The following is a 27,721-nucleotide window of genomic DNA, read 5'->3' as shown; positions in this document are numbered from 1 at the left end:
CCGTCACAGAATGTCTCTGAGTCTCCAAAATACTCTTCCATGGCGTCATCCTTTTCAACTACTTTTCACCTGAAACTATTAGAGATACAAACTCTGCTCCTTAAAGGAAGCGAAAGACATACTGGGGTTCCATGACGTAGACACTTCTGTTAAGGCATGTCTGATTGTGTGAGTGAAGCATTGTATACCCGCCCTCCACACACACAAACTGCAGTGTACCCCTTTTGATTAGAGGCGCACGAGTGTATAAACCAGCTCCGATTTTTAAAGCTAAAGTGCAGTACCACTGTTATGCTTCATAGCTTCTCCCATAAAAGATTTTAATAATACAAAGTACAGAACTATTTCTTGCACAGACAGAGCAATCAGCAGCTTTTTAACCCGTGTAAGATCACAAAAAATCCAAGCTTAGATGTTTGTTGAGGGTTTAAGCTGGAAAACGAGCCCAGAAGGTTGGACTGGCCTGTGAACCACCAGACGCCTGATCACAAATTATGTTCATTTATTCTGTTGTGCCTTATTTATGGCGACTCAAGAATGACATGTTTTTTACCGCATGCTGACGAAATATTTCACCGCCTTGTTGTTATTTCTTTGTAGAATGTTTCAAGACCAGCATCGGTGTCTTTCTCAATTTAACGTTGTCATTAGAAACTGGAGTTTAAAGCATACAATTTGTGCTTATTTTCCATTTGCTGAAAGGAAAAGTGTTTTCTGCAGGATCTGACAGCTGGTAAGTGGAGATGAGAGGGCAGCTCAAATGAACTGAAATGCCGAGTGCTTGCTTTTCAGGTTTCATTTTCATGATCCTGGGTACAAACAGATTATCTTGAAATAGGTCAGCGTAAAATGACTGCCGATGGTTTGCATGATACAATAAGTACCTACTTGTATTGTATGAGCCAGCATGTATGGGAAGTTGAATGGCAAAGCGAGTCTTTTCAAGTGCCCAAACTGCTGCACTCTGTGCTCTGTGAATGGCTACAAATTGCAAGGTAACATTTCTGATAAAATGGTGAGTGCCTTTTATTCAAGTCAAAACTGCTTTCGATTCTAGTCTATAACTTGAATTCAATTGTAAAAAAGTTTTGTCCCATTTTCATCCTCAGGAGAGATAATAACTCAATGCTATGTACTCAACCTTCCCATTGTAAAGCAGTGACAGTGATCTGTCCACAGCATCAGGACTTTACCACAAGGATTCACCACACCCTTGTATTGCAGTAAATACTAGCAAAGTGCCATTTCAGACTTCAAAGCACCATGCATTACATTTTCTCTGGGGCCAGTTTATATACTATCTCTAAGGGGCTAATTTTGATCCTGATGGACAGCCCATTCCTCTGCCATGGTGAATGAGTACATTACTCCTTCACCCTGACGGAGTTGCCACCCACATAATTCATAGATGACTGTCATGCTGGTGGCTGCTTTTAAAGCATTGGCAGAAACCACCGACATGGTGATCCCTGCCAGGTCAACGCATTTTGCACTTTTGTGCAGGTTCTGCAAAGGCTCCAGAGACCTGCAACAAACTGCTTTCCTTTTATTTCCCTAAAAAAATAAATCCCAAATATAGATTTTCTTTTTGAAAATAAAAAATGAGATGTTCCCCAATGGGAGTCCTCGCCTATAGTGAGGGTAGCATTTAGCAGTGTTCACTGCCCTTTACCGCTAGGGTTTTCCTGGCTGTGATAGGCAGTGAAATCTGACCTCTATTTAAGCCCATCAAAATCAGGAGGGTGGAATTAGCGGTCTGTCCCTGACAGCCCTTACTCCACAGGGCCAATAAAGGGGTTTAGTCAAAGTGGATACAGACTAGTCTCCATCGTGATTAAACCTATGGTCAACAGGCATTTAAATCGGGCAGGCGGACCACTGTGTTGGCAGGGAGGGAACACCGTGGCCACTGTGATGGCGTTCCCGCTATGCCTACATAAATCGGGCCCTGAGTCTCCAAGAGAAGCATGTGTTAGTTGGAGGTTTCTGTAGTAAATACCTGAATGAATAATGACATTCATAGAAGTATTTCCTTTGGGGTGATTTATACTTGGGGTGGGAATAGTGGGTCACACAAGTAATGTCATTGGAGCAGAACACAGTATTGAGTAAAAGGAGTCACACATCTTCTTTAAACCATCAGAAACCAGTGCAATGTGTGTGATTAGATGAACAAGAGGTGGTAGGATGTGAGAATTCTTGTTCTGCACAGTGTGATGTCTGAATGCAACAGCAGGATTGAACAGCAGCATGGAAACTGACACAAAGCCTTGAGCTATTTATTTGACATTGTAATTACAGCAATAAAACAAGCATAAGTGCTTCTTAATTTGAATCATAAATTCTACAAGCCTTTATTTCATTGTACGTCACGTGCAACCGTTGTAACATTGATTTTGCCACATTGCATTTCATTTGATTGCTTTTTGAAGTGATAGTCATAATGCTCTAACCAGAAAGGCCTCTGTTGTCGAGCCCGGAAATGATAATGCCTCGACAGGCATATACATGTTGCTACAAGCACCACTACAAAAGTGTTCTTCCTGTCCCCTCCATAGGCAAATGTCTTTCACCCGCTAACATCCTTTCACCAAAGGCGACAACTGCAGTGTTAGTGAAAGTGCTTAGAAGTGAATTTAAGAAAGAATTTAACCACACTTACATCATTCCTATGAAGTAGCACTCTTACACCCTTCCACACGCCCTGCGCACTAACATTATGTGCTCCTACACTCTTTCATTGTCTCCTCCTACAAATCTAGGCCTCGTGCATGTCGCGTCGGAGACCCTCACGAAATACACAGGAGACGGTAGGGTTCCAGCAGGCATTTCCTTTATTACTATGATCGCATCTCTGTACAGCAGCATGCCCTGACCTCTTGCCTCGAGGTCCAGATCCCAACTGACCCCTTATCCCCTCCCCTGACCGGATGTGGTGACCAGTGTCCCAAACCCTGAGTCCCCAGGGTCCTAGTGCCATCGTGTGGGCACGACATCTCCCCCCTTGTTACGAACAAAGTTGCTTGCCAATTGTCCCATGGCTCATGGCAGTGATAGAGAAGCGTAGAGAGAAAAGAGAGAGAGAGATAGAGAGAGAGAGAGAGAGAGAGAGAGATAGAGAGAGATATACATCGGAATATGCGGAGAGATGTGTTGAAGGATATTCCTTCACATCTCTTCGATCAGTCTCTTGGTCTTTTTGCATTCTCTCCTTGGTCGCTGTTCTCCGACGTCTGGTGTTGGGTCTTCCTGCAATGCATCTCTGGTCTGTTCTTGCTTTGGCGTCTCTGTTTCTTCTTTGGTCTTCACTTCCTTAAAGTGGGAACTGTTTCTAGTGATCTGGCGTTGTCCGGCTGCAGCTGTGATCATGGGCCCATTCACTTTCACCACTTTTAGTGGTTCCTTTGCGAACGCGCTGTCCGACTTTCTCACCTGCCGCTGTTTCACAAACACCATGTCCCCTTCCTCTAACTTGTGGTTTGTTGCATGTCTTCTTTGATCCGCGTGTTCTTTTATCTTCGCTTTCTGCCCCCTGTCTTCGATGGCGATGTCTTCCTGGTCCGCTTTTTTTTCTTCCTTTATCTGTGGCAGTCGTGTTCTGCTCACTCGCCCTAGTACCAATTCAGCGGGACATCTTCCCGTGGAACTGTGGGGTGTGTTCCGGTAGTCCCTAAGTACCTGGCATAAGGCTTGTACAATCGAGATTTCTGTTATCTTTGCTCTTTGCACCGCCTTTTTGATGGTCCCCATGAACCTCTCAGCCATCCCGTTGGCTTGCGGCCACAAGGGCGTTATGCGTCTGTGATGTATGCCTAGGTATGCCATGAATCTCTTGAATTCTTCGCCTGAGAAAGGTGGGCCATTGTCTGTTTTTAATGTCTGTGGCGAACCCCATGCTGCAAAAATGTCATCCAACACGGGCAGTGTTGCGTTCGCAGATGTCGATGACACTGGCTTTACTATGGGAAACCTTGAGTATTCATCGATCACGACTAGAAAGTAATTTCCTGTTTCTAGAGGCCCGTAGAAGTCTGCTGCCAGCTCTGTCCACACCGCTTTTGGTAGTGGAGACATTTTCAGTGGTTCCGGTCTTGAGGGTGGCCCTATTATTTGACATACATGGCACTTTGTCATCATTTCCTCCACCATGCTGTCAAGTCCCGGGAACCACACCTTTTCCCGCAGCATCTTTTTGGTGGCCACCATTCCCCGGTGTGACTCGTGCGCCAATTCCACCGTCCTTCTTCTCAGCGTTTGGGGCATCACTATTCTGGTGCCTCTCATTATTGTTCCGTTTTCACATTCTGATAGTTCCTCGTTTATTCTTTTGAATGCCAGCAGTTCTTCTTTGTCTACTCCTTTACCTGCGCACATGTTGTCATTCACGTGTCTCCATCTTTGAGCCTTGTTGATCATCATTGCCTCTTGCATGGTGACGTCCTGTCTCGTTGCTTGTTCCAGTTCACTCACTGTTATTGTCGCAGGTGTACTGAGTTTCAGTGCAAAGTTTAAGTACTCTTCTGCCATTGTGGTCGCTTGCGAGTTTTGTGATAGGGGGTGTCTTGACACGTAGTCTGCTGGATTTTGTTCTTTGCCTGGCTTGTGGATGATTTTAAAATTGTAGTCCATGAGCCTGATTCCCCATCTTTCTATTCTTGGCGGTATCTTTGCATTCGGGTTGCCATATATTGTGATCAAAGCCTGATGATCCGTTACGATCGTGAACGGCTTTCCGTACACGAACATGTGGTAGTGTTCACAGGCCCACACTACCGCCAGACTCTCTTTTTCAGGTTGTGAGTATCCTTTCTCAACGTCTGTCAGACTCTTGCTCCCGTACGAGACGATGTGCCTTGGGGAATCTCTCCCGGGTTGATGTTGTGCTAAAATTGCTCCCAAACCCACAGGGCTTGCATCCACTGTCAGCTCTGTGCATAGTTTTGGGTCGAAGTAGGCCAGATGATCCACTGCTGTCACTGCCTTTCTTATCTCCTCAAACCCTTTGTCACACTCACTGGTCCATCGAAAGTTGTGTCCTTGTTTCGTCAGCTCTCTCAGTGGTGCTCTGACGGTGGCAAAGTCCTTGATATAGCACGCGCAGTAGCTTGCTAGCCCCAGAAACGATCTCACTTCTGCCACGTCCGTGGGCTTCCTTGCCTTTTCCAATGTTTCCACCTTGCTGTGGTCTGGCCGCATTCCTTTTTTGGAGAAAATGTGACCGAAGAACCCCAGCTCATTTCGCCCCAGTTCGCATTTTCCTTCATTCAGCGTTAAACCTGCTTCTTCTAGATGTGAGCATACCTCTCTTAGGGCAGTGTCGTGTTCTTCATCCGATTTGCGGAACACCAGGATATCATCACTGTAATTCAGGCTGTTCTTGACTGGCCTGATGACTTGACGAATTGTCTCTTGAAAAATTTCCGCAGCTGACGAGATCCCGAAACTCAAACGCTTGTATCTAAATAGCCCTAGGTGGGTGGAGAATGTCGTGATGTATCGCGACTGAGGGTCGAGTTCCAGTTGATGGTACCCCTTGCATAGGTCCAATTTTGAGAATCTCCTTGTACCCGTGAGACAGCTAATCATGTCATCTAGGTGTTGGCCTGGGTGTCGCTCACGTTCGATTGCTTTGTTCGGGATCCTCATGTCCACGCATATTCTTATTTTCGATTTGTCTTTCTTTGGGACGGCCACGATGGGTGACACCCACGGTGTCGGTCCATCTGCTGGTTCTATGATGTCCTGTTTTAAAAGGGCTTCCAGCTCTTCCTCGACTTGTGGTTGTAGGTGTATGGGCACCCTTCTGTGATGTTGCGCAACTGGTCTCACTGTTTCATCAATGTGTAACGTTATCTGTCGACCTTTCCGTTTTCCTAACCCTTCTATCAGCTTTGGATATTCTTTTAGAACATTTTTTTTCTCTGACATGTGATACGTCATTTCCATCAGCCCCATCACTTGTGCTGTGACGTTGCTCAACAGGCATGGCGCGGGGATGTCTCCTTTGAGCACATGTATCTGTTCCATTAGCCTTTGATCCTTGTATCTTAACTCTTCTTTGAATTTCCCCAGGTTGATCACTGGCCGCTTTGCCCCCCATGTGAAGACTTTCACTCGGGACGGCTCCAAGGTCGGCTTGATTTTCATTTTCTCATACTCAGAGACGCACATAATATTGCACGTTGCACCACTGTCCAACACAAATGTGGCATCATGTGACCTCACTTTTATTGTTACCGACTCCGTTTTCTTTATTTTCTTCTTGTCCACCAGGCATATTGTTTCATCGCACTCTTCCTCATCTTCCTCTGAGTCTGTGTTAACCTCTGTCATGAGGTACAGTCGCTCTGTTTTCTCTTCTTCGCAGTCTTCCCCTGACTCTGCGGATGAACTTCTCACTCCAGTCTCGACATGCCTGATGTGTCGCCGGGTCGACATTCTTCCTCTGCTCGTTCTTCCACGGTCGTTCCTGAACTGTGCTCCTCGACACACGCTTGCGTAATGGTCTCTTCCATTGCATTTTCTGCACTTCTGGCCAAATGCTGGGCATTGGCCTCGGTGTGGGAACTCTAGTCCGCATCTGTAACACGTTCCTTCTTGCGGCTTCCTCACTGCCTGGTCACCTCTGTCTTGTCTCCAGCTTCCTGTTTTGCTCTTGCTCGCCATCCGATGAATTTGTTCTCCACCTCTTCCTTTGCCATGTTCCATTACTTGTGCGTGTGTCGTTGCTTGCGCTTCTGCCCTCCCTAGTGCGAGGATGTTCTCTAGGGCTATCGGTTCTTTTAGTATTCTTGTTCGGAATTCTATGTCCCGAAAGCCTGTGATGATTAGTAGTCGTATGGCCTGCTCGTTATCAAATTTATCAAATTCACAGTGGGTCACTAGTTTCCTCAACCTCGTTGCTAAATCGTCTAGTGATTCATCAGCTTGCTGGAAAGCAATCCAATCGTGAAGCTGTACCTCTCAAAATCCACATTTCTTTGCGGGTCAAACTTGTCCGTTAGGCATTTTATTAGTTTGTCATAGGTGTCAATGTCTTTGGTTGGCAGTGTCACCAGCAGGTCCTCGACCTCATCCCCCACTAAATTTAGAAACAGTCCTCGTTTTTTGGCCGCTGTGACATCTGTTGCCTCTGTATAGTTTTCAAAACGCCTGAGCCATTTCTCCCATCTTATCCCTGTTTGCGGTTCAGACAGGCTGAATGGCAGTGGTCTTCTATATTGCGCGCTTGGTTTTGGGTCTGCCATTTCTTGTTTCTGCTTCTTTTCCTTCTTCTTATGTCTGTTTCCTTGTTGACTTTGTCCTTTTTCCTCTTTATTTCCTTCTTTATCGCCTTTGTTAAACTCTTATTGCTTCAATTGCTTTCTGTGTGCTTGGTGCTCTTTTTCTATTACTTTTTTTTTTTTTTTTGCCCCTCTATTTGCCTTTGTTAGCCGTTTTCTTCATTGTGTGTCTCTTCTTGTGCTTATTTGGGTGTTTTTCTGAAAACACCGGCACTTTTCCTCGAAGATCGATCTCTTCCTGACCTTAAGATGGCCGCCGAGCCGTTCTGGCTTCCTATTGGTCTATTTGCCTGGTTCCAAGATGGCAGCCGATAGTCTCGCGGGACTTCGCGGCCAATCCTATTCTTTCCTGACTCTGAAATGGCCGCCGGTGCTTTTCTGCCTCCTGATTGGTCCTTGCGCCTGCTTCTAAAATGGCCGACGAGACTCTCGCGAGTCACAGACCCTTAAACTTCACGCTTCTTCACTCAGCGCTTACCGGCACAATCGGGCAATCCTCGCAGCGATCGGGGTGGGCTCCCGCGTCGCTACATTTCTTCGTTTTTCCTCACGTCGGCTTCTCCTCTGGGCACGACGGTGCACTCCCAACACGAGGGACACGCTTTTCATCAATGGGCACGCAGGTCACTGCGGTCGCCTTCGTCGCCAGTTGTCGCGTCGGAGACCCTCACGAAATACACAGGAGACAGTAGGGTTCCAGCAGGCATTTCCTGTATTACTATGATCGCATCTCTGTACAGCAGCATGCCCTGACCTCTTGCCTCGAGGTCCAGATCCCAACGGACCCCTGATCCCCTCCCCTGACCGGATGTGGTGTCCGGTGTCCCTGTCCCCAAACCCTGAGTCCCCAGGGTCCTAGTGCCATCGTGTGGGCACGACAGTGCACAACCCCAAAGATGAAGAAAACGTACACTCAGCAGCAGAACACTGATCTCCCACAAGCCCATAGAATATGTGGTGCAAAACAACTCCGCATTGAATCTCTAACAGGCCATGGCCTCTTCTTCCCAACACCATAGGGGCCTTGTTAGATGGGCCACTTAGGCAACATAAGGTGAGGTCTTAATCTCTAATCACACGTGCTAGCTATACATCACAGTAAATTGTGTCTTTATTCACAGGTAAGTTGTGCTACATTTATATACAAATTCACTTCATCTTCTTCTTGGAAATATGCGCGGTGATCAGTGAAGCGGGGACCGAGAAAAAAAGGGGTACCCAAAATGCAAACTCCCTTGCATTTTCCATAGGTTTCTTTAGGCAGTGCTACTGCAAAAACGACTCTACGGAATTGCACCAAATTGGGCTGTAAGCTAGTTCTTGCTTCGCAGATTGTACTTTTGTGTTTTAGTGTAAATCCATGCAGTAGTTTTTGAAACATAAAGGTACAAAATAATTTGTATATTTGGGCCATTGGGATCGAGGGACTCCCGCAAGAGTCTTGCGGGAGCGCTGATTAAAAAATAAAGCGTTCTGATTGGCCAAGGGAGCTTTTTTTTACTTTGGGTTAATTCACGCCTACGGGAGGCAGATTACCACAGGAGTAAGCACTCTGAGTGGCTGCCAGCAACATGAGAAAAATCTTGCAGGCAGCCATTACAGGATTCGGGAACTTTGGGGCATATTATCAAGGGGGTTTATCTCCGCTTTTTTGGCTTTAAAAGCCAAGAAAGCGGAGATAAAATTATCTCCCTATTACCTAGCTGTCGCTAACACCAGTTAGAGACAGCTAGTAGGAGATAGCGACCATCTTGGGCACCACTTTGCATGTCAGTGATATTTATCACTAATGGCATGCAAAGTGGGCGTGCCAAGATGTTAGCGACTGGAAACAGTCGCTAACATCGCTATCTCCTATTACCAACTTTTGGAGATATTCGCGCTAAGCGCGAATATCTCCAAAAACTAACACCTGCCCTGAGCAGTTCTTAGCCATGTTATCCAATGGGAGGTGGATAACATGGCTAAGAACATTAGCTCGGTAATGCATGAATATCGCGGACTTTTCAGCGATATTCATGCATTGCGGCCGTTTTTTATCGCATTTGCGATAAACCTTGATAATAGCAAGGTTTATCTGCGATAATTTCTGACGATGCTTAGCGTTAAAAAATTCGTTGCTAAGCATCGTTAGCGATAAATATCGCTTAACGTTGGTAATATGCCCCTTAGTGACCTGTCCTGAAGTTAAAGCTAAAATAATGTAGAATGGACAACACCTAGGCCCTTTGGGGTAAACTATAGGGACCACCCTGCGGCCCAACTAAAAAAAAATTAAAATGTTTGCTATGATCCCACAGAAGTCTTGTGGGATTGCAGAAAAAACGGCAGAATGCCAGCCTGCCATTTTATAATAAATATTTGGGGGGACGTCAGTAGGGCCCCACTCGCTTAGCTCATTTAGGGGCCCAGGGACTCCATCTCCCGGGGCCGGGTATATTTAATTGCGGGGAGGGGACACATGGCCTCCTCCTCGAGCCAATGGTGCCCCCCTGGACCCAAACCCCTGGGGATGAATTTGTAAAAAGGGGAAGGGGTGGAATGGTCCTCCTACCCAAGCCTGTGAAGGTCCCAGGTCCCCTATCCTCAAGGGGTGTTTGTTTTTCTAAAAAGAGAGCGAGCCACACAGCCCCCATCCCTGAGACTACTTAGGCCCCGACACCCCATTCCCTGTGGCCAAAACTTTAAAAAAAAAAAGGGGCCTTGCAGTCCCAGGGACCCCATTCCCTGGGGCCACCTCAATTACTGTGTCCAAGGAGCCCACCCCTGGGTTGCAGTAGTTTCCCTGCCCGCACTAGCGTAGGCAGGGACACAAGTGTTTGCTTACAGGAGTGATAACTAAGTCTGCACCCAGCCTGTGGGAGATTTAAAATTGCTCCTGCAGGCTAGGAACAGACCTGTTTCTGTTTCCCTGGCCCCAGTCCTGCAGTCAGAGAAATAAAACACATATTGCTCTGACCCGGACCGAGCATTCAAAAAGTAGCTCCTCCCTAAGGACTATACGCCCTCCTCTCCTTAGATTTTGGCCCTGGAGATGGGGTATTCGGGGCCCACGAAGACAACTGAGAATGCTCAGTGAGGGGGGCTGCGTGACCCCCTTCCCTTTTATAAAAAATGTGCATGCCCCGGGGGATGGGATCTGCAGGGCCTAATAAGACTTTGGGAGGGGGCAGCCGGGCTTCCCCTCCTTTATTATTATATTTGGCCCTGGTGGATTGGGGCCGGGCCTAATAAGGCTTGGACAGGGAGGCTGTGTGATCCCTCCCCTTTTTAAGTGTATTTTGGCCTCGGGATGTGGTCTACAGGGCCCAAATAAGCTCTGGAGGTGGGCCCACACCCTACTCCCCTGTTTAATTGTATTTGACCCTGAGAATGGAGTCCTAGGGCGTATTCAGGCTCAGGAAGAGCGGCTGCACTCCCCCTCCACATAGATTTTGGCCCAGGGGGTTGGATCCCCAGGGCGTAAAAAGGATGGGGAGGGGCTGCATGCCTACCTCCCCAGCTTAATTGGGCCTGAGGGATGGGGTTATGGGGCTTATTCATGCTCAGGGAGGGGAGTTGCACACTCCCTACATATAGATTTTGGCCCCAGGCACAGGAGGGGGGGCGCTGCATGCCCCTCCACTGGTTAATTGTATTTGACCCTGGGGATGAGGTCCCTCAGGCCTTCTAAGGATTGGGGAGGCACCATGCCCCTCTCACCTTAATATTTGTTTTTGCCAGGGGGAATGGGGTCCCTGGGGCCCAAAGGGCAACCCTATGCTTAGCACGCCAGAGGCTGTGTGTGACCTGATGTTGGCCGACTACTCGGAGTTTGGTAGAGCCCTAACTAAACTGGATGAACAGATAGATCGGTGGATCTGACTACCACTGTCGCTAGCCGACAGGATAGCTATACAAAAAATGGTGATATTGCCTAGATTTATATACATGTTTATGAATATTCTGATCTGGCTCACACAAGCACTGTTTTCTAGGTTGCGCACAGCTATGCAGTACATAGTCTGGGCTGGGAAACAGGCAAGAGTAGGCTGGAAAGTTCTAACCAAGCCATATCATCAAGGGGGCTTCGGTGCACTGGACCTCCAACTATATTTTTATTGTGCTCAGGCCCAACACGCCCACTATTCGACACAACCACATGTGCATATACCGCACATAGCTGTGGAATGTGAAAGCGCACTGCCTACACCGCTGCTTATGTTCCTATCTGACACGAAAAGATGCACACAGGGGCATGATAAACTCTGCACATTGCACATCGAGAGCATGGTGTGCATTAGCACAACACGCTAAGAAACTCCAGATATATACTCCGGTGCTGCCTCTAGCCCACCATGCACTTACAACAGTTGCTCAAGAGAAAAACATGCTCACGGTTCTGGGGACTATGGGTTTACGCACCATGAGTGATATTTTTCCACACACTTGCTTTATTTCGTGGGATGACCCATCCCTCAGTGCACATTGTACACTACTGAAGATATTTGCATATCTTAGGTTGTGGGCGGCGGTGAGGGAACTATACACAACGTTCCCAGATGAACCTCCTCAGCTGAATGCATTACAAAAACTACTAACATCACCTTCATGACAACGCTTAGTGACACGATTATATAACGCTTCACAGGAAGAGTTGAGTTTAGGCCCAGATAAATCGCTTTAGACGTGGGAGGAGATGGTGGGAACTCCTATAGATAAACAAGCATTGGAAATGCAATAGGTCTCGCAGCATTAGAGTTAGTGCTTTTAGAATTGTTTATGGTTTTTTTTTGTAAATCTTTAGCATTTTTGTTTCCTGTAGGCAATGCTAAAGAATTACAAAGAAAAAAAGCCATAAACAAATGTAAAAGCTCTAACTCAAATGCTCCGAGACCTATTGCACTGTTCCACTAAAGACCACCACTTCAGTAAACACCGCTGATCAGTTCAGGGATTGAAAGTGTTAAGTAATGGCTGGACAATACAATACAATACAATACAATATTGCCAAATAAGCAAGTAGTGCCATTTAAATACAGTCAAAGTGAAACGAAAACATAATTACCAATTTGTTCTGTAACAGTAACACCTAACATTTAAGGCACAGAGAATGTGGCAGCAAGTCGTTTAAAACAATCAAGTTTAAATGTTCATGCCTTCCAACGTTTGATAAGACTATAAGAGTCATTTGGAGGAAAACAATCAGGCTTTACTATCCTCATTACCTTGCAACAGAAGAAAGGGAAGACATTTTGAGTAGTGAATAGTTGAACTAACATCCTTTTTGCCTCAAAAAGTAAGGTGTGTTGGCAGGCATCCATATAATCAAACTAGGAAGGATGAATCTATGACGTTTGCCGCTCCGTGATCGAACGTGTGGCCTACAAATATTTTGCTTCCCAACTTAGTGTTGACTCATCCCACTTCCTGTCGTCAAGACACCACGCCTTACCACTAATGAGATTTAATTTAGCAACAAATGTGTTCTTGGGGTTGTAGACACGAGTGCGTGCCTCTGCTAAACCAATAGGATACGAAACCTGTGAACAATAATTTGTTATAGTAATTGCCAGGAATGGAAACACAGTGTCCTATAATTACGACACTATGGGGCGAGGAGTAACCACTCTAGAAAATAATCCCCCAGTCTATACCGATGCATATTTTTTTCCGCAGATGAGGTTGAGACACTGCCTAGAACACATTTGGAACATGGCGTACTAACTAACTTCAAATCCCAGCTTCGGCTCAATATCCTGCGAATCTGGGGACATATCACTAAAGCACTTGTTACGAGGTTCTCACTACCACCGAGATGCAGTAATCAATCGAGCCACTGTAATGATGGCAGCAGCCTACCTGTACCGAAAGAGACCGTAACGTGGCTCTGCCTTAAAGAGCTGTAATGCGCCAGGGTCAGGCTCGCACCACGAAAACGATAGAAAATAACTATTCTCCAATTAGAAGCCTCACTGCCTTACGTTGTGACGCTTTTTGAAGATATTCCTATTAATAATGAATCAAAGGAGGCATTTATTAGAATATACAAAAAGAGAAGAAAATCGAGCCACTGTAATGATGGCAGCAGCCTACCTGTACCGAAAGAGACCGTAACGTGGCTCTGCCTTAAAGAGCTGTAATGCGCCAGGGTCAGGCTCGCACCACGAAAACGATAGAAAATAACTATTCTCCGATTAGAAGCCTCACTGCCTTACGTTGTGACGCTTTTTGAAGATATTCCTATTAATAATGAATCAAAGGAGGCATTTATTAGAATATACAAAAAGAGAAGACAAGAGCTGGATGCAACAGGATTTGCATGTGCGCTTCCTCGGCAGTCTCCTCCCCCCACCCCATTGATGGTTTGTGAATGGCGAAGAATTTGCACACAGGCTCAGGTTGCAGCGCTTCTTGGTCAGAGCGGGGAGCAAAGGGTTAGATGAGTCCAGCCACTGCCTGTCATTTCCTGAGCACGCCGGCTATAGCCACGCCTCCGTAATAACATTAACGATTTGATAAAAAGCTGTGCAAATCCTATTTTATCCTCCGTTCTCCAAAACAGAATGAAGCAAGACATTAAGAAGGAAGCTTCGTCGTGTTTTAGATTCTTAAATAGGCACTGCTGGTTCGCCTCAAGACCAAGATTTAGTATTTTTGATGCTGCCGCTTTTATCCGTCTTCTGCCAGTCTAGCACCTTTAGTTTTGATGTGGACAATACGTGAAAGTTTAATAATTTGCCTTCACCGGGCTTGAACACTAAATACTAGCATCATTTGCTCACGCAAAATAAAAATAAAAGGCTGCTGTTTTAGGCTTTGTTGTCTTTACCTATGCTGCGTAGTTTAAACAGATAATCTACAGTGTGTTGTAAAAGCGCACGGGCTTTGTGGGGGTATTGGTGACCAGCCTTCTGGTATTTTAGAGGAGGGTCAGTTCGTCTTCATCAGTGGTAAAGTGTGTTTATAGCAAGTGCTATTAAAGATGTAAACACTGAGTACAGGATCCACGTTTATGCAAACAGACGACACTTTCTTATGTGCCGGACCCGAAAAAAAAGCCCCGGAGACCACCCATGTCCCTGTACATTGGATCCGAGTACATTGGCGTAGTGGGTGGGGTGCGGTTTGGTCGCCAGTCAGTGAGGATGGAGGCTGGGGGGGCTAATTGGGGAGAGGGACTGAGGTTTCAGTGGGGCGGAGTTGGGCTCGCAGTTTGGATGGGTGAGGGAGGTGGGGGGTAGCATGGCTCGGGAGGAGGCGGAAAGGGGATGGGTACTGGAGGGGGGATGGGGGGGTGGCGTCCTGGGATCCGGGCTTTCAATGGAGGTGGAGGAATGGGGGGGCTGTCGGCGGTGCGCGGGAGGAGGGGGGTGCTTGCAGGAGAGACATTACATTAAGGGGGTGGTCGCAGCAGGGGCCTTTCATCCTTCTGAGGCTGTTTGGGTTGGGGTGCAGTTCGGAGGGCGATGGGAGGACAGGGCGGGGGTCGGGCACGGTCTGTTCCAGAGTGGGACCACCAAAAACAAGGGTGTTAAACGATGGAGAAGATAGCGGCCAAGCAGCTGTGAAAAAATATATTAGCAGGAAACTCGTTTGATGTCCGACCTAAATAATACATTACGACGGGTAAAGAGTAGTCTGTGTGACCCCGAGGGAAGCAGTGCGATTCGAGTCACACGCAGATCTGCAGGAAATTAATGTGCGTAGGGAAGGTGCCAAATAGAGGGATAACAAGACGGAGGGAAGAGAGGGGAGAGGGGAGGGGGGAGGGGGGAGGAGAAATGCGACACGGCGGGAAGGGGCAGGCAGGATGACTCAGGGGAGGGGGCGGAGCGGGGCAGAGCGGCATGTGGGTGTGAACAAGCCGGGCCTTTGAAGTGAAGCTAAGCTTCACTTCAAAGGTGTCGGAGGAATGCGGGCGGCTGTGCACGCGCTTTTAAGCTCAATGCACATGCGCATTGAGCTTAAAAGTCACGGGCACTGCAAGGAATCGCCACGATTCCTTGCAAGTTAGATAAAGTGTGGATGAGCCCCTATAGTCTCGCTTGCTCGATGCGCATGCGCATCGACAGGCGAGACCTAAAAAGACTGGGACTATAGTTGCACCCAACTGCAGCTGCTGACGTCAAACTGCAACTAGCGAATTATATATTTTAAGTTTTTACATCAAATATATTACACCTTAGTAAAACAACATAAATGCGGGCTTACAACAGACACTAGATGTCACAGATACGGGACGCCAAATGCAGATTTTCTCCACTTGGCATGGGCATGTCGTCAACTTACATTATACTGGCAGGAGGTCACAGGTACCCTTACAGTGATGCTCGCTGAACAGATCCCAAATGCTCCACTGGTCTGTCTGCTGGGACTTTATAAGATTAGGCCAGCCGAACGACGCAAACTATTAGCTGTGGCACTGCTACTGGCTAAGGGCCAGGTGGCGATGTGCTGCGGTAGCAAGTGCCCACCAAGCTACAAGGACTGGTTAAGATATGACCTTTTTAAAAGAGACGTTGGAAACATATGCAGAAGACATACCTTAAGCCTCAAGACCTGGAGACTTCTAGGGGCCTTTTGTACAGTATCTTCAATACTTACAAGGTACTGACTAACTGAATGAAATCGGACAAAGAGATAGTTTGTGAAACGCAGAGATGGGATGTTGTAAAGGAGAAATATGTGGCACAAGTGTGCTAAAACAGCGGACACGAGAACGTGTGGGGGAACAGATTCTTTCATGCTTATTTTTTTATATCTCCTGTGCGTTGCAACATGTGTGGGACCGATATATCTTAACAATGTATGACTCACGTGACGTTAAGCTGTGTAACGATTGCTTTGTTGTTTTTTGTCTGCTGACCAGAATAAATAAAATACAAAAATAAAAATATATTTTTTCAAAAGATTAGAGGGTGGCCACACGGTCCCCCTCCTGGAGCCTTACATGCCTCTGGGAAATGCCACCCCCACGGCCAGCTCCTGCTATGTCCTGGGGTGCCCATGCCCGGGACATAGCTGTTTGTTTTAGTTTGGTGGGAGCACTGAAAGCTCCCACCAGGCAAAAGCAAACACTCCAGTTGCAGAAGTTGTCAAAGTGCTCCTACCCCCTGGAAGCAGAGGTATTATCTCTTTCCCTGCTTGCAGAAATGCAGGCAGGGAAAGAGAGGAAATGATTGCGCCTGCATGGAGGGAGCTGCCTATCCAGAAGCTCCCTCCGTGCAGCATCAAGGCCAGCTTCTGGAGGAGGTAGGGAGACATCTGGGGCCGCAGGGCCTTGAGGCTTCCCCGCAGTCCACATTTTGCACACTGTGTACCCTGGCAGTGACAAGGGAACCCAGAGACACATGACCGGGCTGTGGGTGAAGGGGTTTCAAGGGGCTGAAATCAGCCCAGGCATGTCATCAGCTCGGCCCCCTATCCCATTGCATTTAGGCTGGGTCCCAGAGGATAGGGGCAAGGTAGCCCCATTCCCCATTACATTTAAGTTGAGGGTTGGGGTCTCTAGGGTCAACATCATCCCTGGAAGGAGGTTGCACAGCCCCCCTCTCTCATACAGTTAAGGCCAGGTGCCGGGGAATGGGGTCCCTGTGGCCAAAATCAGCCTGGAGAGAGTGTGGCTTCCCTTCCCATTCAATTAAGTCCGGGCCCAAGGGGATGGGGTCCCCATGGCCAAAGCTGACCCAGGGTGGGGGGCTTCATGGACCCCCATCCAAATGCAGCTGGCCCCTGGGGATGGGGTCCCAATCCTCTTTCACATATGGACTGGTCACTCACACACCCAATTACTGACTCACAAACCCACTCATAAATCTACACAGACACTCACACATTCACTCACATACTACTCAGACACTCACAGTCTCACTGAGACACTCACACACCCAATCATGATCCACTCAGCAACTCATGCATCCACTCACAGACCCACTCAGAGACTCACGTACCTACTTACAGACCCATTCAGACAATCATATATCACTCACAAACCCATTCAGAGACTCATGCCCCCTTACAGCCCCACTCAGACTCATGTACCCACTCACAGACCCACTCAGAGACTCATGCACTCATTTGCAGACCCACTGAGAAACTCATGCACTCACTCACAGACCCCCTCAGAGACTCATGCATCTACTCATAGACTTACTCACACACTCATGGAGGGACTCACAAACCCACTCAGACACTCTCACATCTACTCACTGACCCACTGAGAAACTCACTCAGACACGTATACACCCACTCAGACACCAACGCAGAGACTCATGCTCCCACTCAAAGACCCACCCTTGTATACTCCTCCACTGACTCACAGACTGACTCAAACCCAAATAGAGGCCCTCACAAACCCACTCAGATATACTCAAACCCACTCACAGACACTCATGCACCCAGTCACAGACCCACTCAGATGCTCACACACCCACTCACAGACCCACTGAGACACATACACACCCAGTGAGGCACTCACGACTCACTCAAATACCCACTGAGGCACTTGTGCACTCACTCACACTCACTCTCAAAGGTTACAGGTAACAATATGAATTAAAATGAAAAAACCTTAGAAATTCATTGAAAACACCAAAGTTACATGGAGGTTATAGTTAGGAAATAGAATTAAAAAAAACCTTAAAAATTCAATGAAAAAAACCAAAGGTTACAGGGATGTTATAGTTAGGCTCAGATTTCACTCGTATAAAATCAGCAATTATAGTTACCTGAACTAACTATAACTTACGCACCTGCAATGCACTGCTCATTACCTCACATTATAACATCTCTCATGACATTGTCAGTCATGTCATGGATGACATCAGTGATGACATCTTTAATGACATCACTGTTGACATCATCCAAAGAACTACTCACACCCCATAGAACCTCTCAAACACACTGTCACAAAACCCCTCACATACCCATTCACAGACCCACATCAGTACTCGCACAATCAATACCTCAAACATAGAGCCACTTACACACTCACTCACTCATACTGTCACTCACACATCCACTAACTTAACCATACAACTCCTAATGCACCCACTCACTCACCATTACAACCACCCACACAGACATTCATTCTCCAAAACAGCCACTCACACCCACTCATCTATGCAAAGTGCTGCTCACTCCCCCATACACCCACTCTCTCACCCATACGGCCACTCACACAGCTACTCAGTCACCCTTATAGACTCTCACACACCCACTCACATACCTATGCAACTGCTCACACAGCCACTAACTCACCCATGCAGCCACTCACAACCCACTCTCTCAAAAACAGCCACTCACAAAGCCACACATGCATACAGCTACTCACATACCCACCATAGGAAGTTGTCTCTCTATATTGTGTACTAAAATGAAGTACACTGTGCAGAGAGTCCGGAGGGACCCAATTTGGTGTACAGAGGCAAAGTAGATAATACTAACGCTCTATTTGTCGTAGTGGGGCGAGCAATTAGGCTTATCAGAGGGTGGTTCTAAGCATTTGTTGTACTCACAGAGGCAATAAATAACATACAAACACTCAAGAATAAATTTGAGACCAATTTGAAAAAACACAGATTTGTATATAATTACACAATTATGCACCATGAAAGTCTATAGAGAAAAATACATACATGTATAGAAAATTGCACAGTGGGTTCCAGGGGTTCACCTTTGAGATTTAGAGTAGCAGCAGGACTAGGTGCAATTTTCCACCAGTGGATAATTGAGAGCATCCCGGATACGGCCAGAAGCAGGCTGCTGAGGTCGTTGGTATATAGTGTGCTAAAAAGTATAGGGCCAACTCAAAACGGCTGCACAAGGTGACTTACCGGTAGGTCTGGAGGACAACAAATGAGGGACCAGGTTGCAAGGGCCTAAGGCCCACAGGAGCACAGTGGTTCATTGGTACCCAGGCTGGGTGGCAGGGGTACAGAGCGAGTGGGTCAGACTGGCTGTGTGCATCAAGAAGTGCTTCGCGGTCAGGGGCAAGAAGGCTGCAGTGATTATTTCTAGACAGCTGGGCCACTCACAAAATGTTTCTCAGGGGTTCAATGTTCCACACCCTGTGCTCGCTTCCTGGGCAGTTGGAGTCCCCGTAGGAATCTTTGTCTTGGTTCCAGGTGGCCCAGTACTTTGGGTATTGCTACAGCATGGCTCTGGTAGGTCCTGGTGTCCTCTCACTTGGTGGTGGGACAGATCTGATCCTCTGCAGCTTGTTAACCACTTTTGATTTTGTTGCTGCATCAACAATATCAGGGAGCGTCAAGTTAGTAAGTCAGACTCAGCTGGTTCGGTGCTTGTGGCTGCAGGGGACAAGCCCCTCTACTCCAAGGGATTTCTTTGGTGATTGTCTAATGGCTAGAGGTGCTCCAGGGTTCTTGGAGGCCTCACAGCCGCAGGGGGAGTCAGCACACCATTATGGTTGAGTCCTTGAGGCAGCAGGCACTACGTTCCCAGGTCAGGAGCTCTTTTTTGACCGTGTTCTTCTCAGGTCTATAATTTCTAATGTTCAGGGTCTAGGGGTGCCACCTAAATACTAAATTTAGGGACCAATGGGCTACCTACTTTTAGGGTGACAACACCCTCCTATGGGGACTTCTGTTGGGTAGTGGGCATAACCCTAACCCTGGGTGGTTAATTCTTTCCAAGACAAGCTGGAGGGATTCTAAAAGTGGGGTCCTCATCACCTGCCCATCTTAGGGGTGGTGCTGACTGAATATGGGCACACCTCCTAATATAACTAGTTTTCCTGCCTGTCCTTCCATCAAAGGTGTAGCAGGACAGAGGGGTTGGCATCCTCCACTAACTGGAGATGCCTTGGTTGCATTGTATAGGTGGCAACATCTTTGAACCTTCCTGCCTTGAAATGCCATTCCAAGCCTGGATGATGTGTGGCTAAGACTAGTCAGCCACCACACCAGTGTTTGGTAGGTTTTCAGGGGGAATACCTCTAAGGTGCCCTCTGGGTGCATTTACTAATAAATCCAATACTGGCATCAATGTAGAATTATGAAGATGAAAAGTTTGGTGCTAAATATCCCTGTTTTCAGTGCACTAATGGGGCTGGGGAAACCTTAATGATGGGTGTCCAACCCATGTACTCTATATGGCTTTCCTGTGCACTTACAATATCCAAGAATGGACTTGGATGTTGTAGGGTCATATCTGCTGAGGCGGATATGACCACATATGTGACATAGTGCACCCTGACTTAGGACTGTAAGGCCTGCAGTAGGGGTGACTTACCTTTAGCTCATGCAGTGTCTGTGGGCATCGCACACAGGGATGTGTGCCATGTTGACTCTTCAGTTTTCTCTGCAAAAAGACACACAACCTGCAATGGCAGTTTGTATGGACTTGGTGAAGGGGTTAACCCTGCGTGAAGAACTAGGCTACGCTCACATAGTTTGCGAAGTTTGCGCTACTTCACACTACGTGATTTGCACATAGCACAGTGCAAACACGCGTAGCTTAGCGGTCATTTTTTACTTGCTCGCGGTCCTCAAAGTCAAGTTGATAACCGCGAGCAAGCAAAATGACATCCCAGCGAGACTTTTTCCTTGTTCACGATCAGCAACATCAAGTTGCCGATCGCAAGCGTGGAAAATAAACCTCCCGGCAGAATTCTCAAAGCGGGGAGGTCAGGTTTCTCATAGCTAGTGGTAGCGTATGCTCGCAACCGCTCATGATGAGAAACTACCAGTCTGCATTGAGAAACTGCAGCTCGAGTAGAAATCTACTTGAGTGGCAGAAAACGACTGCCTGCCCTGTGCAAGATGCGGTTTGCACTGATTGCACAGTGCGGACAAGCATCCGGCACAGTGCAATCAGTGCAAACAGCATTTTGAACAGTGCACTACACAGTTCGCATAGCCACGCGTAGCTCGCATAGTGCGAAGTGCACTTCGCGTAGCTACGCATAGCGCTACTATGCAAACTGCACCCAGGATTAGAAGGAGTCCTATGGGTTCCACAAATTGTGCTGCAGCCTGAGTGGATCCTCTTCAGTCCTGTTACCCTAGGTTACAGGGGTACCATTTACTAGGGACTTACAGGAGTTGCTGACGTTTTGCCAATTGTGGTACAGTTTTGGGAAAGAGCTCTGGCACTGGGAACCTGATTAGCAGGGACCCAGAGAACTTTCATTCAAAATCACATCATGTTCCAGGCAAAAAGTGGGGGCTAACCCTGTCAAAAGAGAAACTTTCCTACACCCACTAACACATCTATACAGCCACTCACACACCCACTCACTCACCCATACAGCCCTTCAAACATCCACTCAAACACAGATGAGATATGCTAGAAATAGTATGACTAAATACTAGTACAGAAAGAATAGAAATTTAGCTTATGCTGTAGTTAAGTATATATCTTTACATCACAGAACTTGTTAGACCTGGCACTATTGGCATGGGTCCCATTCCATTTTTTACCTTTACCTCCAGTGTTTTGCTGTGTGTTGGACTCAATGTTGCTGGTCTAGATGCTTTGGGCACTTTGCCACTGCTGTTCAGTGCCAAAGTGCAAGTGCTTGCTTTGCGAATTATTATTATGGATTACTGATTTCATGATTGGCTTATTTGATTTACTTGTTAGACCCTAGTACAGTGCACTGTGTGTGTGCCCAGGGCCTGTAAATCAAATGCTGCTGGTGGGCTTGCAGCACTGATTATGCCACCCATGAAAGCAGCTTGTAAAATGAGACTCAGGCCTGCCACTGCAGAGCCTGTGTGCAGTCCGGGACTGCCATGTCGACTTGGCAAGTGCACACACTTACCAGTCCCTAAGCCTTCCAATTTCTACATATTAGTCACCCCTAAGGTAGGCTCAAGGTACCCCTGTGGGCAGGGTGCATTGTATGTGAAAGGTAGGACACGCCCTGATGTGTGTGGCATGTCCTGATAGTGAAATACTACCAATTTCTTTGTGCACTATTGCAAGGCTATCTGTTCCCGTAGGACAGAATGGGAAGTTTGTTTATAACATCTTATAAAGATAACTGACCCTATGAACAAGATCGAAAAATGAAGTGTAGTATTCATGAACTGTGTTTGAAAATACCACTTTTAGAAAGTAGGTATTTTCATGCCTAACCATCCAGTGTGCCTCTGCTAGGTTTGTGTATTGCATGTCTGGCTTTTGGATGACAGAGACTGGAGAGGGGCAGTGGCTCCAGAAGTCTGATGAGTCAGGGCTGGGCTGAATAGACCTGGGCTGCATTTAGAGTAGGGGGAGGAGAGTTCCTTTTCCCCGGAATGGGCCTGGTCTGCCTACAACAATGCTGTCTCCACCTCCTGTCAGGAAGCTGCATCAATGAAGGCAGAATTCGTTTTGGCTGGGTACAGACACTCTCTGCCTTCAGAGAACAATGGATTTTGTGGTATAAGTTTTGTAGCCCAGACCCCAGAACTTTAGATCACTTCTGGGAAATCAAGAGGAACCTTTCCCAAGGAGAAGAGCCATATAAGCTGAGGAGGAATACTGCCACTGTACTGTTTGCTGTCTGGGGTTGGCCTGCAGTGGCTGCTTGCTGCCAAGGAAAGGAGAAAAACGACTTTTCTGGTTGCATTGTTACCTGCTTGAAGGAAAGATCTCCCAGAGCTTGAAACTGAGCTTGCCTCCTGTTCTGAAGTCTCAGGGACAGAAAGACTTCATCCTTTCTGTCTCCCTGCATCTGGAACTACTATTTCAGCTGCTACAGAATGAAATTGTAACACAATACTGGCGAGCGCCGCCGTAACCTGCACCAAAGCCGTTGGCACTACTCGTGAAGAGCACCGCGCACCGCCCCGACTTGTACCGTAGGCCTGACGCCTGCTGGTGCCACATCGACTCCAAAGCCATCATTGAGGCCGCTGCTGTGATGCCACCGCCCTGATACAGTAAGGAACCGACGTCTTACCTCCCCTGCGCTACAGTACGGAACAGAGGCATCCCCTCTCCTGGGTTCGTAAGGAATCGAAGCTGCAGTCGCCAACGAAGCATCACCGCCCGACACCGTGCACCGTCTTTGCTTTCACCAATTCAATGGTACTGTTCTTTGCGGGTCTGCTTTACTCCGGGCCCGACGCCGCGCACCTCGTGGTCGGTGGTCTTCTTTCAGATTTTCATCTGTCAGAACGTCATGATAACTCCAGGTTGAGGTCTTTCTTGCTAGAAACTTTATTTGGGTGAATAACCTATTTTTAACGGTATTTTTCATACTGTACTGTGGAGTTTTGTCCTTTGGTCTTACTATGGATTAGATAAAGATTACTTCTTTTTCTAAACTGGTGTGGTGTCCATTTGTAGTGTTTTCATTTTATTACTGTATGTGTTCACAAATGCTTTACACATTGCCTTTAAGATAAGCCTGTCTGCTCGTGAAAAACTACCAAGGGGGTGAGCAGGGGTTATATTAGGAGTGTGTACCCCCTTACCCTGACTAGAAGCAAGGGTCCCTATTTGGATAAAGGTTCCTACCTCTGCCAACTAGAGACCCACATTTCTAACAGAACTGTTTATGAAACACTTACATTGAAGGTATTATGTCATCAGTGATGTCATTTGAGATGTCATCAGTGATGTGACTGACCACGTCATCTGTGACGTAATATGTTAAGTCATAAGGAATGCATGGTGGGGGTATAAGTTATAGTTAGCTCAGGTAACTATAACTGCTGAATTTCATTGGTTTCGTATAAGTGAAATCTAAGCCTAACTATAAAGTCCCTGTAACCTTTGATTTTTTTCAGTGAATATATATATATTATAATGACAAAAATAATTAAAATAATGATAATTAAAATATACATTTGATCATAGAAGAGGCCTTAGTTCACCCACCAACTCCCCACAGAAAGCAATCGTCTGTGCCTTAAAATCAATTGGAAAACTAGACTATACCAAGTACCTTTGCGGCCATATGTGGTCGGGTCCCGTTTGCTTCTTGTCCAAAGGAAAGCAGAGAAAAAGAATATGTAGAAACTGTATTTTACTTCCAAAACCATGCATTTTAACATGTACGTTGAATAATCCTTCTTTGTACAAGGGGCCTCATTTATGAAAAGTGACGCATCCCTGCATGAAAACAGCGATGCGTCACTTTTCACTGCGCCCTCCTTGCGACACCAATGATGCGTCATATTTACAGTATGACGCATCATGTCGCAAGGAGTTACAGATACGTCAGTATTTCTGACGTATCTGTAAGCGCAAAAGTGACGCATTGCTAGAGTGTGTCACAAAAGTGAGGCAACTCCTGCAATGCGTCCTTTCACATGGGGCAAGCCCCATGTGAAAGGGCTAGCGTCAGTCTTACGCCTGCTGTGAGGCAGGCGCAAGATTTTGACGCAACAGTGTCCTAAAAGTGACGCAGTGAAATCTCATAGATTTCACTGCTTCACTTCTACGAGGCTTTTCACGGGGGAACGCCCCCTCTGCATACATTATACCTGACGCAGGTATAATGTAGCGCAGGGGTTTACAAAGTGACGCATCTGCTTAGATGCGTCACTTTGTAAATAGTGCGCAACAAGAGGCATATTTTACGCCGCCGGTGCGTCACAAAAAGTGACGCATCGGAAGCGCAAAACTGACGCAAGGCCTCATAAATGAGGCTCTAGGAGCGGTGTTTGGTTAAGGCTGCTTTTAGGTAAACTGCTTTTACACATATGGTAAATGTTCCTGTGTAAAGACCTCTGACACTAATTTGGTCTTGTTCGCACTACATAAAACTGCATAATAACAGTATCTAAATGAACACTACAGCCAGGAAAGTCTTGAAGATTTGTTGAAAGCTTTGTCCCTTGGATCAAGGCTTTGCTTATTTCAAAGGCCGCAACAGACTAAATTGCATGAAAATACTCTTCAGAAGACTGACAAGACCACAGGAGCTGACCGCAGGAGACTGCTTGCTGTCTGGATCAATCACCGGCATTGCACAGTCGTGGTCGGAGCTTGTCTTATGATTGCAGAACTCTGCACCACAAACAAGGTTATTTTATTGATTTTTTATCGAATTCTCCCACCAAATATTTTTGTAGGTTTTCTCTTTACTATTTACTATTCGTATTTCAATGTTCTTGTTTGGTTCTTTTGATGCATTTTAACCTTATTATTCCTGTTGCGAATTAGACAGCTTGAACTTTCTTGTATGACCATCTTTCATATGTGGTTGAGCCAATTGTGAAAGTTAAAATGCTTATAAAAATATTATTGTAAAACTCATTTCACCTGTGTGTGTTGATATTCATCTTTCATTGCACCTCTTGTAAGGGTCTGGGCGCATCCCACCAACATTTGGTGAGTCAGTAGTATGTGAAATTTATTGTTCTGCGAAATACGGAATTTAAGCATTATTGAAGCTTTACCAGAACGTGTCAAATTACTGTCTCTCTTTGACTCCTCTAATGGCAGCCGGTTCTTGACAGACATAAAGAGCAAGAGGAAGAGACTCAGAACAGAGGGCCATGTGTATGAACACATTTTCCCATAGACACAAAATGGGTAAAACCCTTTGATACATCTGGCCAAGAAACCGTAAAGCGTGAGAGAGGTGGCAGGAATTCTGGAGAGAGAGAGAAAGACAAAATGTAACAAGAGCAAAAGAAGGATGAGATGGAAATGGAAAGGGGCATAAACGTGAATAATATGTAGAGAGAGAACGAGGAGGGTGTGGAAGAAAGAGAAAGTAAGGAAACGAAATGTAGAAATGAGAACAAATAAAGCAAGAAAAAAGAACAAGCATTGAAAATGCAATAGGTCTCGCAATAGAAGAGTTTGACATTTTTCGTTTTGCATATAGATGAGTGGCGTTGCGTGGATGAGTGGCGTTGCGTGGGTGAGTGGCGTTGCGTGGGTGAGTGGCGTTGCGTGGGTGAGTGGCGTTGCGTGGGTGAGTGGCGTTGCGTGGGTGAGCGGCGTTGCGTGGCTGAGCGGCGTTGCGTGGCTGAGCGGCGTTGCGTGGCTGAGTGGCGTTGCGTGGGTGAGTGGCGTTGCGTGGGTGAGTGGCGTTGCGTGGGTAAGTGGCGTTGCGTGGGTGAGTGGCGTTGCGTGGGTGAGTGGCGTTGCGTGGGTGAGTGGCGTTGCGTGGGTGAGTGGCGTTGCGTGTGTGTGTGGCGTTGCGTGTGTGTGTGGCGTTGCGTGTGTGTGTGGCGTTGCGTGTGTATGTGGCGTTGCGTGTGTGTGTGGTGTTGCGTGTGTGTGTGGCGTTGCGTGGGTGAGTGGCGTTGCGTGGGTGAGTGGCGTTGCGTGGGTGAGTGGCGTTGCGTGGGTGAGTGGCGTTGCGTGGGTGAGTGGCGTTGCGTGGGTGAGTGGCGTTGCGTGTGTGAGTGGCGTTGCGTGTGTGAGTGGCGTTGCGTGTGTGAGTGGCGTTGCATGTGTGAGTGGCGTTGCATGTGTGAGTGGCGTTGCGTGTGTGTGTGGCGTTGCGTGTGTGTGTGGCGTTGCGTGTGTGTGTGGCGTTGCGTGTGTGTGTGGCGTTGCGTGTGTGTGTGGCGTTGCGTGGCTGAGTGGCGTTGCGTGGGTGAGTGGCGTTGCGTGGGTGAGTGGCGTTGCGTGGGTGAGTGGCGTTGCGTGGGTGAGTGGCGTTGCGTGGGTGAGTGGCGTTGCGTGGGTGAGTGGCGTTGCGTGGGTGAGTGGCGTTGCGTGGGTGAGTGGCGTTGCGTGGTTGAGTGGCGTTGCGTGTGTGAGTGGCGTTGCATGTGTGAGTGGCGTTGCATGTGTGAGTGGCGTTGCATGTGTGAGTGGCGTTGCATGTGTGAGTGGCGTTGCGTGTGTGTGTGGCGTTGCGTGTGTGTGTGGCGTTGCGTGTGTGTGTGGCGTTGCGTGTGTGTGTGGCGTTGCGTGTGTGAGTGGCGTTGCGTGTGTGAGTGGCGTTGCGTGTGTGAGTGGCGTTGCGTGGCTGAGTGGCGTTGCGTGGCTGAGTGGCATTGCGTGGCTGAGTGGCGTTGCGTGGCTGAGTGGCGTTGCGTGGGTGAGTGGCGTTGCGTGGTTGAGTGGCGTTGCGTGTGTGAGTGGCGTTGCGTGGTTGAGTGGCGTTGCATGTGTGAGTGGCGTTGCATGTGTGAGTGGCGTTGCATGTGTGAGTGGCGTTGCATGTGTGTGTGGCGTTGCATGTGTGTGTGGCGTTGCGTGTGTGTGTGGCGTTGCGTGTGTGGCGTTGCGTGTGTGAGTGGCGTTGCGTGTGTGAGTGGCGTTGCGTGTGTGAGTGGCGTTGCGTGTGTGAGTGGTGTTGCGTGGGTGAGTGGCGTTGCGTGGGTGAGTGGCGTTGCGTGGGTGAGTGGCGTTGCGTGGGTGAGTGGCGTTGCATGGGTGAGTGGCGTTGCGTGGGTGAGTGAATGGTTAGCTGTTGCTTATGCGACGTATAGCACTTAATACTAAAGTAGGCAGACCTTCTTAGCCTTTGTGAGAATAATAGCAAAATAAAAATAAAAACCAGATCAAGTCAAGGACGCAAACGGCACCAT

Source organism: Lissotriton helveticus, chromosome 5_1 (genome assembly GCF_964261635.1).
Source record: "Lissotriton helveticus chromosome 5_1, aLisHel1.1, whole genome shotgun sequence".
NCBI classification, from domain to species: Eukaryota; Metazoa; Chordata; class Amphibia; order Caudata; family Salamandridae; genus Lissotriton; species Lissotriton helveticus.
Note: the sequence above shows the minus strand (reverse complement) of the source record.